This window comes from Kryptolebias marmoratus, linkage group LG9, assembly GCF_001649575.2.
Source record: "Kryptolebias marmoratus isolate JLee-2015 linkage group LG9, ASM164957v2, whole genome shotgun sequence".
Lineage (NCBI taxonomy): Eukaryota > Metazoa > Chordata > Actinopteri > Cyprinodontiformes > Rivulidae > Kryptolebias > Kryptolebias marmoratus.
This window is the reverse complement of record NC_051438.1, coordinates 31,103,230-31,116,492: the sequence shown is the minus strand read 5'-3', so window position 1 is coordinate 31,116,492 and position 13,263 is coordinate 31,103,230. Positions and strand designations below refer to the sequence as shown.

At 38.6% G+C, this 13,263-nt stretch overlaps 1 long non-coding RNA gene across 1 annotated transcript; it reads right to left on the bottom strand.

Moving 5' to 3' along the window:
- Positions 1-6,283: 6,283 nt before the first annotated feature.
- LOC108251271 lies at positions 6,284-6,761 on the bottom strand. Its single transcript, XR_001809336.3, has 3 exons — positions 6,624-6,761; positions 6,469-6,520; positions 6,284-6,357 (listed from the first exon to the last, which is right to left on the bottom strand). It is a non-coding gene; the product is annotated as an uncharacterized LOC108251271 (long non-coding RNA).
- Between the last annotated feature and the right edge of the window lie 6,502 nt (positions 6,762-13,263).

The window sequence follows — 13,263 nt, the reverse complement described above, 5'->3', positions numbered from 1 at the left end:
ACTATCCGACGGACCCTCCTCTCCAGAACCCCCGAATAGACCTTACCAGGGAGGCTTAAGAGTGTGATCCCTCTGTAGTTGGAACACACCCTCCGGTCCCTCTTTTTGAATAAGGGGACCACCACCCCGGTCTGCCAATCCAGGGGAACTGCCCCCGATGTCCAAGCAATACTGCAGAGTCGTGTTGTCCTGTTGAAAGACTAAACCAGGTTTCTGTCTCAGGAGGAGTAAGACATGCAGATGCAGGAAGTCACTGATGTAGCTCTGTTCTGTCTGGTTATGGTTATTTGTTAACCTTATTATAAATGGTTTTAGTACTAATCCATTCAGTTTGTGGAGGGTGTTTAATTAGAAACATTAGGAATCTCATTAATGGGCAGATTTTTTGTGCTCACTGCTCCATATTAAGCTCTTCTTTAGGTAACTCCTATGTTTCTGCATCAGATTCACAAAGCAAACAGCTAAGATTTATTGGAACTGTTTTAGTATCAGAAGACAGCAGATCTGCTGCACAACCTAAATATGACTGATTGCCACAAACACATCAGCATCAAAAGTGGCATTAAGAAAAAAATGTTTTCTACTATTAACAGATGAAGAAGTATTTTTACTTAATAAATTGATAAAATGATACGTCTGAACCACAAGGTGCACTCTGCCTACCCTACCATTATGGTGAGAGTCAGACCAGCACCCCTGTCCTCTTAGCTGCTGCAGACTATGGGGGAGGGGGTCAACAATAACTATGCCACAAAATAATTCCTTCAGCTCTCTTTGTTAATCTGGGCAGTCTGCTGAAATGTTCTGTAATCAGAAGGATTTTACACATTTTTTTAACATGTAGATATAATCATGTCTGACTCTCATCACTGGAAGATAGCAATAATAATAATAATAATAATAATAATTAGAAGAAGAAGAAGAAGAATATTGATGTTATTAATGCTATTGATTGATGCTAAACACTTGTTGCAAACAGCACTGAGCTCTGAGAATCAGATGGCAGGTATTTCTATAAGCATGAGAGGGTTTTCCTCTAAAATCAAAGTAAGATCTCATTTAAATGTGGCCAAACTGCAGCAGCACAAAGATGTGCTGTGCCAGGATGGAGATACTAAATTTTATGAACTAAACAGATGCACAAAACCTGAATCTGCACCTGAGAAAGCATGAATCTGTTCATGCTTGTGCTTTGTGTTGTACAGATAAATGTGTTTGAAATTGAGTTTAAAGAAGCTCCGAATTTAAAATATTTGCTGCACTATCACACATCCTGTTTGTTCACAGAAACACATGACTCTGCAAAGAACACTGAATGAGGAGGTAAATCTCCCACATTGCACCGGGCCAAGCCTCTTTGATGTAAGGTCAGTAAAGGCAGCATGGAGTGGAAGGAATTACAGTTATCTGTCAAATGCAGATCCTTTGATGGACGGCCTGAGTGCTCTTTGGGTCTGAAGAAGAGCTTTAAGCAGACATGCAGATGAGAGCAGCTTAAGATGAAATGCAGCCTTCTGACTGGTCAGTTCTGAGCTGGTTGGAGCAATCACTGTTTGTCCTGAGTCAAATCTTTAGCTTTTAATGTGTACTTTCAGTATTTATGTTTTTACATCAGCAAACAAAGCTTTGTCTTATTTTTTTACTTTTTTCTTTAAATCATCCAAAAACAAGGAAATTGTCATTTTAAATTTTTATTTATTATTTTGCTGCTGCTTGTCTAGAAACACAACAGGGAGAAATAATCTGTATCCAGAAACAACAAAACTGAAAACAAAATATCTGTCTAAGTTTGAAGAATCTTGTATCAACCTTCACTTTATTTGAAGTTAACAAGCTCAACTTTTTCAGCAGAACTTTCTGCCACTTTTCTGAGACACCACCTGTCAGAACAGATTTTATCAGCAGCAGCTCATCAACATGCACTTCTTAAATGCAGCCAGGAGACTAATTGGGCTTCTGCCAAAAATTAATTTATCTGAATCTCTTGAGTCATTTTCAAAGAATGGATCATTATTTTTGAAATGATGATTCTTTTTGCTTTTTTATTTAAAGCAGCTAAATGGGAAGATTTCACACACATATGTTTTTGTTGACCTTTTTGTCCCATTAACGAATCTCAGAGTATTAGGATGTGTTAGGATCCCTGCTTTTTCAAGATCTTTTTTCAGTTTTCCTTCTTGTCCAGGTGGAGCTGTGGGCAGGCTAAGTCATTTCCTTCCAGCTGCTCACACCGGTGTCCAATCATCCTCACCAATAAATTATTTTAATCTTTTTTTCTCTCCAAAAACCCTGGGAGGAACTGCAAACTGAAAATCATAACAAAAAAAGGAAATATAAAAGTAAAGGTGCTTTAAGGTTATGAAAATAACACTTAAAACATTTGATAAAGTCTAAAAAAGCTGACCTATATTTTTTTATAAATTAAGTTTATTTCTGTTTGTAAAATTAATTATTTTTCAGGAACCCATTATAATAAAATCTTTCCCAACATTTTTTGCCTGCTTTATGTAAATGTTTGTTGATTCCAAACCAAACCGTTTCAGCCAGGACTCCATCAATAAGCAGACTTTATTCATCCTGACAAGGTAATGGTCAAACAGATTAGATAATAATAAATATCAATTGAAGAAGAAGCCGCCTTTGCTCAAACTCAGTCAGAGAAAGACAAATAAGATTAGTTTGTTTAGTGTGAGGAGATGATGAGGTTCTGCCAATGCACCTCCAGATTCCCCTGTTCGCTTTTCAGGCATTGAGACATTTGTAAAGTTTAACTGTTCATTACTGAGACTCAAAAACAAAACAGCCTCCTCATTACGGAGCACAACATTTCCTGTTACAACTCACACACACACACACACACACACACTCAGCAGCCTGCTGTGATGTGCACAAGCTCAAAAATAGTTCATTCAGCATGAAAAACAACTGCTATTTATCACAAAGACTCACCATAAGTGAGAATAAGCAATTAAAATATGTGGGTCAGAGCTTTTTGTGATAGTGCTTACACTACGACACAGCAGTACGAGATGAAATACAGCCGAGAAGCTGACTGGCTGCATCTTCTACACACAAACTGTCAGGATTCCTGTTTTTTGGCCTGTCTTGTCCACAAATCACCTTCTATTGCAGGATTAGACTGCACTAGAATAGGGCGTTGATTACAGATCATCATATTTAAGGCTGAGCTGCAGAAAAGCCATGGCTGGACCATTGAAAGTCACTTGGTGATCTTAGACATACAATCACTCTAACAATTCCCTGAGTCTTAATGGTATTAATGTTTTGTACTTACCTGTGTTCACTTGTAGAATGTCCTCGAGGGGCTCTTAATATATCCTTCCCAAAGGACACCAAAGAAGATGCTAACGACAACAAGCTTCCTTTTGTGGACTGTCTGGTTCACATGGAGAGAGAGGACAGCCTTAACACTGAGGTCTACAGGAAACCAACCCAAAAGGATCAGAACCTTCTGCTGGACTCTCACCCCCTCTGGAACACACACTCTCTGTCATCAGAACTCTACAGCATCGGGCTGAACACGTCCCCACGAAGACAGAAGGGAAGGAAAAGAACAGAAACACATCAAAACGGCTCAGACACAGAGGCTGGTCCAGCCTTAGGAGACAGAGGCCAGTCCATCCTGAGGACACAGAGGCCGGTCCATCCTGAGGACACAGAGGCCGGTCCATCCTGAGGACACAGAGGCTGGGGGATTTCCCAAAGGACCCCCTCAAACTTAAAGGGGACCTATTATGCAAAATTCACTTTTTGACTGTTTTTGTTATTCCATTTAGGGATCTACTGCTTCTAGAAACAGTCCAAGTGCAAGAAAAACCCACTCACCTGTTTTTTGACAATAAGTAAATGTTTTCTGGTGTCTGTGAAGTGTCTTTAAAGGGTGGACATTCTTCTGGGTCTTCATAATTGCAGCAACGATGTAATGATCAAAATAAATGACTTTGCAGACATAAGTTATTCTTGAACAGTGAGAGTTTATTCAAAATAACAGAGTCTGTGCCGAATCGAGACTTCTGGCCCAATCAGTGAAATCCCCCCGTTCCTCTGAGGCTGCTTCTTTTTATAAACATTTACCACACCCAGTTGTAGAATAAAACACACACACATCCCACTGGGACAGACTTTAACAGTATGGATTCATGTACTTTCATGTACTTTCCCTTTATGGTGAGAAGCTGGGGTCTTCAGACGTGCAACAGATAATTTTCCATATTCGTCTTTGTGTCGTTGCTTTTCGAACAACGTGAGCTTAGGAGAACAAAATCCACTTCCTAATAAAGGATTGTAGCTGAAGACAATGTCTACACTCGGAACTCAGGCCCCATCGCAACACAGCACAGATGTAACACAGACACCTCATCTGAAAAATTACCTGTTTCAAAATCCTCGGGATTGTTGCGTCACAATTGTTGTTACCTAGCAACCCCAAGCCAAGCCCAGCCCCTCACCTAGCAACCCAAGTGGAGCTCCGCCCACTTCATTACAGGAAGACTGTCATGTTAGTTCTGCTGGTTTTACCGCTGAACAATGTCTGCTGGAAAAGAAAATGTTCTGTTGTCGGGTGCAGTATAGAACGTGTCCATGCATGTTCTCCCAGTCACAGAGAACAGAGCTGTGTGGCTTCATTTTATTTTTGATGGAAATGTCCCCACCATATTGACTAAGAAAGCTGTAGTTTGAACAGCTCATCAATTGAATGAGAGCTCATCCAATTCCAGAGAGATTGTAGCACTAAACAAGCAAATGTTTTTATTTTAAGTTTGATTTTTCTTTCCCAAAACCTCCTGTACTTAGATTAAAAAATGACTTAATGACAGAACAGCAAAATTAAATAGAAAAAATATGCAAAACCAACAAATTTACAGTCACAAATTGTAATACCTTATGGTCTGATTACAAGCAGCTTTTTTTATATTTGAAGCTCAACAAGCAAACTTATTGATCACAACTTGTTTTCTGTTTTTATTATGAACTTTTTATGGTTATTACATTTAAACCAATAAAGGCTCATTTTTATAAGCATGTCTTGTTTTAGATTTTAGGCTCTGTAAGTAAAATATAACAGATCAATGTATTTCAGATGATTTTATCTGAACTGTGTTTTGTTTAAACACTTTGCATCAGAACCTCACTGGAACATTTTGAACAGCCACTCCGGCCTGACTGGATTAAGTTACAATAAACAAAAGGATCAGAAGAAGATCCATCTTCCTGCAGCTAATACATTTCTGTGAAAAATAGAGTCTTGGATTGCTTTGGGACGTCCCCAGTCTGTTGGTTAAGAAAAGATTTTACAGGCTTCACTAACGAGACAAGGAGAAATTGATGTTTCTGTGAACAAAAAAAAACGAAAACCTGATTACTCCACCAATAATGAGTAAATATGATGTAATGTGCTGATTGTTTTGTCAGCCTAACAAAAACAATTATATGTGAAATGTAAATACTGATAATAAAAAAAATATTTCACAATTCAAATTAGATCAACTTTTTAAACATTTTATGGTAAAACATAAACAACTAGTGTGTTTTCACAAAAGTAGTTTAGGTAAATTAAAGTATGACCTTCATGTCCTTAAACAACAAAAGTGTTCCTAACATGAAACATAAAATTATATTAAATAATATTCAGCCAATTGTAAAAATGTGTTTTCATATTGTTTAGGTTTATTGGTTCAGTTTTCTATTAACATAGAAAGAAAATGGTGCCACTTCACAATAAGAGTCCCTTTCTAAATGATTTAACAATGCTTTATGAAGAGTTTAATCATGAGTTTAAAAAGCATTTATAAATCAGTTATGAAACTCTGTTCTTACCCTGAAGCAGACTCATTTTTTGTACTTTGATTCATTCAGATAAATGGAGCTTAGTTGTTCTGCTTATTTTTTGGCTAAATAACTTTATTTTATGTAAAACAAACGTTTTATCTACACACACTCATAGTTAGGTGTTGTGACAGTTTTCAAAAGTATTTAATAACAGAAATAGAACTATGCAACAAAATTCTGGGGTGCCAGTCAGGTATCCCTCCTGACACATAGGATAATTTCATTCAAATACCTTTGCACACAATACAGCCACATAAGGACCGGACACACCAGGTGTTGACCCTCAATTGGTCAAATGACAACAGAAATTTTCTTTTTGAGCAACAGCACATGAAAAAAAAAACTCAGTAGCATCAACAACAACAAACAAATCGCTATTTTCCTGGCTTTGAAAGCTCAAGTGTCCATAAAGAGAAAATAAACAATTAAGTTAAAAAAATGTCTTTACTGTCCTTTCCAAGGAGGTACAGGCTCCCATATAAATTTCCTTTTGCTCCACAGCAACAGCTGCAGAACAATGACACAACAACAAAAAATAACCATCAGGCTACATAAGCCATAAACTTTCATATTTACAGGAAAGAAGAAAGAGAAAGAAAAAAAAATGTAAACACTTACAGTGTAGAATTCACACGGCAGATATGGAAACACAAAATAGGTTCCTACGTTTCTGTGATGGATAAACAATATTCAATATTACTATAGAGTGTATTGAGTATTTTACTTTGGGAACTTTTGAAAGTATAAGATGTCGCCATGTGCAATGGACCTACCGGAGTTTTAGTGGTGAGGGATTGAACAGCCTCAGCGCTGTGCCTAAAACAAGGTTTCCGATCTGGGATGCACGCTTGTGACGATTTGTGAAAACGTCTGTACGCTTCTAGCGTCAAAAGGTAACTGACTGAGCGTCCTGAGAGGCGTCGTATTTCCTGTCTCTCGTGAGCGCGCACGACGTTCGCGTCCCTGAAAAACAAGCGTCAGGTGTTGTGTCAAAAAAAACAAACGCCCAAGCCTTTTCCCTGGGTTCTCGTGAGCTCCACGACGTTCGCGTCCCCGAGAAAACGAGCGTTAGGTGAGGAGACAAAACCTGTGCAACATAGCTCCAGAAATGAGCGGGTTGTCACAGTGTTTTTTTAACTATTTATTAGTGGTTCATATTGTCATATAATCTTGTTTCACTTCTACCTTCATCTACATGAGGTTTGTTTGTTTGTTGTCAAAAACAATCAAGATCAGGCATTATTCTTTCAATATTTTCAAATAAAATAAAATTAGAAACCTGTTTTCATTATATTTGCTGAAACACTGAACAAGTAAAATTGGGACACTTTTGAAATGAACATAATTATCAAAATGTTCATGAATTCTATTTATTGATTGAGAGCTGTTGAAGTGGGGTTCTATTGAAACATGCTGGTTCTACAGCATCTGACGTGGACCTTGTTAATCCAGGCGACATCCGAGCCACTCGGCTTCATGTGTAGGTCTCTCTAACCGAGGCTATATCAGGAATCAAATCCTGAACCTCTGATCTTCCTGTACCAAAGTCATGTGACATAACCAATGATCAGCCTCCCAGAAACGATGATGATGATGATGATGATGATGATGATGGATACTTCTAATCCTTTGCAGAAAATTACAGGGTCACAGCAGCAGCAGTCACACACAGACAACAGCAACAAAAAAGTGATTATACTACTAATAATAATATTCTGATAATAATACTAATACTAAAACTAAAACATTGATATAACTAAATATATAAATAAATCTCTATAAATATATATAATATTGATACAAAATACACTAATGCTAAAAAATATAGTGCATAAAAATACACTGAACAAAGTGCATGTGTGTGTGTGTGTGTGTGTGTTTGTCTGTTTCAGTCTCGGTTGGTGTTTTGGTTTTTCTCACCTTCTTCACTTTTGGTTATTTTTATCTGTAGAGTCTGTCCAACTCAAACTTACTTTTTCTTTACATCTTATTTTTTACTTAAGCTTTATATTTTGTTTTTAACCACACATTTGGTTTTTTGTGTCCTTTTGTTTATAGATGTTAAATATTTTCCAACCTTTTTTTTTTTTTAACAAGCTGACACTGAGCTTACAATTCATGCAGAAACAGATGCCAGCCTCCCACAAGCTCAGATCTGGTAAACAAACCAACCTGACGCTACAAAAACTTCTCATTAAACAATGCAACTTTATCAGCCGCCCACGGCTAATGTGAAAATGTGCAGCGCAGTAATGAGAAGGGATGAGGTGAAGAATGGAGAGTTGTTGGGGTGAGCCAACCAAACGGCAGGAAGCAGATGATGGAAAGCTGTAGAGGCAGCACTTTACAGTAACACTGCATTGACAAGCAAAGCCCTTTGTTTGTGCGTTTTTATATAAAACCCTGCAGGTGCTGAAGACACACGTGTTTGCACGTGTGCAAATGCCTGTTTGACCTGTGGGTGATGATGCAGGCATGGAAATGTTTTGAAGCTTGTGTTTTTCTGCACAAACTGACCTTTCTGTCTCTCTGGAGTCATCAGAGAAACTGGCTGTGGTTCTTTGTGGCTCTGGGTTTTCACTCATGCAGATGGTTTGAGCTTCATTTCAGAAGATATTTAAGTTATTTGGAGTTTAGACAATAAATCAAAGTGAGAGCACGAAGGGCAGTTATTTTGGATAGTGCACAGAAAATGTGAACCACTTCTTAAAAAACAGCATTTTAATGGTAACCCTGTGAATAAATGGTTTCCATTTAACATCAACTGTGTGATGATTGGGGGAGCGAGAGGTGTTGGATGTTCTTCCTGCTGATGGTGAACAAAAAGTTCATTATTTCTAGAAAAAAAAATCAAAGAAATTCCGATGTAGCTGTTTCTGAGGGCTCAAATATTTAAGATTTTATGAGCTCTCACACATTGTATCAGTGCTAATAGTCCTCCTACACTTATGGCTGTGAGCTTATGGATTACAGCAGGAATAAGGGACATTTCTCTGACTCAAATGGAAGGTTAAAGTTCAATTTTGGCCCTCCTTCTCCTGAGAGCTCTGTGGTTTTCTCAGTCTGCATCACAGTCCATCAGATGGTTTCGATGCAGTCCAACAAATTACCAGTGTCTTATTCTTTTAGGATAGACAGGAAACCTATTGCTTATCTAACAAATGAAAGCCATTAGAGCAGGTCTGCATTTCAAAGGCAGCAGATGAAAACTGGTGAAACTGGAAGAAGCTTTAAATGAACTCTGAATCCAGTCTTCTTCTTTTACAGTTTCCAATAAAAGTAACTTTGTGCTTGTTTCAGTTTAGATGATCTTTGTTTAACCTGTGTTTAACCTTTTTCCAGATTTCCTGAACAACATACAGTATTTACAGTATTTAGGTGATAATTCCTTCAGCCTCTCTGCTGCTACTGCTGCTGCTGTTTTGAAGGCTGTGTTGCTATATGTGGTGGTGACACGTGTCAGCTGTGGGTGGAGCTGTGGGCGGGTTTTATTAAGACAGAGGAGGCATGAATCCATCTGTCAGACAGACCTCGAACGTCTCTTTTAATAGCTCCATCATCAGACGTTGCCAGCAGCTCTAATTGGCAGAACGTGGGTGTTGATGGTATTAAAATGGCTGCCGTGGTGTTCACCTCCATGACTGCATGCTGTCAGTTATATGTTGGGGGTAGGGGAGCTCTGTTTTCTCTGTTTGCTGCTTTTAAGCAGAGCTTAGATTTAAAATGTGATGCAGCTCTGCCAAAACACCAGTGGAACCGATCTGCTACTAAATATCAGTTATTTAACCCTTGATTTCTTTAATTGTTACTGAATTGTTTCATATTTTTATCTAATAAATGGACATTTCTCATTTCAAAAAGTATTTGTATTTTCATCTTCCACTTACAGAAGAGTTAAATTAGGTTTGAATAAACTCAATCCAATCTAAGTAACCAATGACCAATGATATTCATTTTTTTAGCTAAAACCTTTTATTAAAACAATAGTGATTTATGAACACAGCTGTGCTGAAACTGGTAGAAAAAAAACAACTATTCAATGAAAGAATGCATGTCACACTGTCACGCATACCAAACAAATCTGGGAACCGACTCATTTGGTTCTGGTCACCAAAATGAGCTGGTTCTTTCAGCTCCTGAAATCTCAAAGAGTCGGCTATTTGGAACTGGCTCAAAGACATGAACTCCATCATTAATGACAAAGATTCAAAGGGTGAGGCTACCATTGGAGCAGAAAGATGTTTGTCAAGTCAAGTTTATTTGCATAGCACATTTATGCAAGAAGGCAGTTCAAAGTGCTGTACATCATTAAAAAAAAACAAAATTAAAAAGTCATAAAAACAACATATGGTCACCAATTGAGAAACCAGTTCACATCATATGTGTTGGTCAATGGTCCATTTCTTATGGTTCTAAAGGAACTCTAAACAGGTGGGTTTTAGCCTTGATTTAAAGGAACTCAGTGTTTCAGCCGGTTTGCAGTCTTCTGGAAGTTTGTTCCAGATTTGTGGTCCATAAAAGCTGAAAGCTGCTTCTCCATGTTTGGTTCTGGTTCTGGGGTGCAGAGTAGACCAGAACCAGAAGACCTGAGTGTTCTGGAAGGTTGATCCAACACCAGCAGGTCTTTAATGGATTGTGGTGCTGAGCCATTCAGTGATTTATAAACTAGCAGAAGTATCCATCCATCCATCTATTTTCTTTACCTGCTTCTCCATTCCGAGTTGCAGGGAGCTGGTGCCTATCCCCAGCAGTCACTGTGCGAGAGGCGGGGGACACCGTGGACAGGTTAGCAGATGTATTTTAAAGTCTATTCTTTGAGCTACAGGGAGCCAGTGTAGGGACTTTAAAACTGGTGTTATGTGCTCTATCTTCCTGGTTTTAGTGAGAACACGAGCAGCAGCGTTCTGAATCAGCTGCAGCTGTCGGATTGAGTTTTTAGGCAGACCTGTGAAGATGCTGTTGCAGTAATCAATGCGCCTAAAGATAAACGTGTAGATGAGTTTCTCTACATCTTGCTGGGACGTTAGTCCTTTAAGTCCGACTTTGTAACTGTCTTTATGTGGCTCTGAAGGTTCAGGTCTGAGTCCATCACTACACCCAGATATCAGGCCTGATCACTAGTTTCTAGCTGGAATAACTGAAGCTGTGTGCTGACTCTGGATCAGTCCTCTTTAGGTCCAAAGATAATTACTTCAGTTTCGTTTCTGTTCAGCTGGAGAACTCTCTGGCACATCCACACATTGATTTGTTCTAAACATCTGTTCAGTGCCTGGATGGGTTCAGAGTCACCTGGTGACATCGTGATGTAGAGCTGTGTATCATCTGCGTAGTTATGGTAACTAAGCTTATTTCTTGTTATAACCTGAGCTTGTGGGAGCATATAGAAATTGAAATACAGCAGTCCCAGGATTGAACTTTAGGTTACCCAATATGTGTCTTGCTTCAATGAGAAGTTACCTATTGAAAAAAGAAGTCCCTGCTCTTTATGTAAGATCGATTTGTGTCTCAAAAACACTTCAGCTCCTGAAGGCATTATTCTGACCTCTGACTTCTTACCTCAGATTAGTACCGGATGGACATGAACATCTAATTATGAGTCTGTGAGCGAGGCTGTGACTAACAACAACTAACAGGGGCTAATGATGGCTTACTATGGCTAACAGTTGCTAATTTAATTCAATTCAGTTTATTTATATAGTGTCAATTCACAACCAAATTCTATTTAGTAAAAGTTGTTTATCAAAGGAAGCCAGCAAATTGCGTTGAATCTTGCCTTCGTCACAATCTCTCAACCTGAGCAGAGCGGAGGCGAAAGTGGAAAGGACTCCCTTTTAACGGAAGAAACCTCCAGGAGAACCAGAACCACAACCAGGCTCAGGAGGGGCAGCCACCTGCTTCAACCGGCTGAGGTTTGAGAAGTATTTAGTCCTTTCAGAGGAATTTCACCTCACTACTTTGTTTCCCTCATCATAACTTTGATGTTGCAGAAAAGATGGACACACAAATGAGTCTCAGACCAGAGGTTCAATCATTAATCACACATTTATTAAACATTCAGCTGAATGGAGACAGACCACTCACCAAACCCGGAGCACCCCGTCACACACACCAAAATCACGAGTTGTGTCTGGGCTGGTTCCCCTTTCACCTTTTTTTTATACTATGAGCCACGCTCAAGACCAGGGTTTCTGCACACAAACAGCTGAAGCAGCTTGCTTTTCCGTCTCAAGGACGGCTTCCTAATCTCACTCGCTCATGTCGTGATGCCCTGGAGCCTTCTTCCTCCCTCACCCCACTTACACAGCTTTTCTGTTGTGATTCTGCCCCATTCGCTCCTCTTCAGTTAATTAAGCACGTTTTTTAATAATTAGTTTGTATGTTTTATTTTATCATAAGCTAAGCGTAACATCATTTTAGCAATTAAAGTATCAAAGTTTGACACAGACAAACATAGAATGACAAGTCCAAGTGTAGTTTATATTGGAAGAAAGACAAATAAAACACATGTTAATCATATAAATAATTACAGTAGAGCAAGTAAAGACAGCATCAGAGTGCGAAAATATGGTTGGTTTGTCCTATAGAAGTCTAACCCTATAACAGCAGAACTAAGGAGTAGGTCAGGAAACCCAAGCCAACCCTAACTATAGGATTTATCAAAAAGGAAAGTCTTAAGTCTAATCTTTAAGGCAGATAGAGACAAGAGAGGAGACTGAGAAGTGAAAGTTCTGCTTCCTGTTCTACTTTTAGAAACATTAGGAACCACAAGGAAACCTGCAGTCTGAGAGCAAAGTGCACTGCTAGGAAAATATGGAACAATAAGATCTTTAATGTAAGATGGAGCTGGTTGTTGAGAGCTTTGGATGATAGAAGTAAGATATTAAAATTCTATTTTGATTTTGACAGGGAGCCAATGGAGAGAAGCTAACAGTGGCTAATGCTTCTTTCATACAGCTTTCTGATCAGCTCCCAGCCTTTGATTCTTGTCTGTCGATAAAACGGGAGATGAAGGGTGGAAACTTACAGCAGAGGACCAGACTTTTTTTTTAGATTTATTTCATGGTTTCCACATGAGCTTTATAATAACTTTATTCTTACTCTTGGTGGAAACTGTTTCTGGTTCACCGCTATGAGTTTAAGATTAGATTAAACTGGAATGAAACGTCTGCTATTCAAGCTACCTTTTGGACACTTTTATGTCTTTAGCTTCTTTCAGCTGTGAAGCAGTAAAAAAAAAACCTCAATTACATGTTTTTGAACTCAATGAGTCATTCCAGGAAAGAATTTATGTTAGGAAAGTGCATGGTGAACCCAGAATGGTGGGCTAACATAAAACTAATTTATTAACAAAAGAAAACCAGAAACCAAAGAGCTGACGAGACAGCAACAAAATGAAACAACAAAAACCGATGA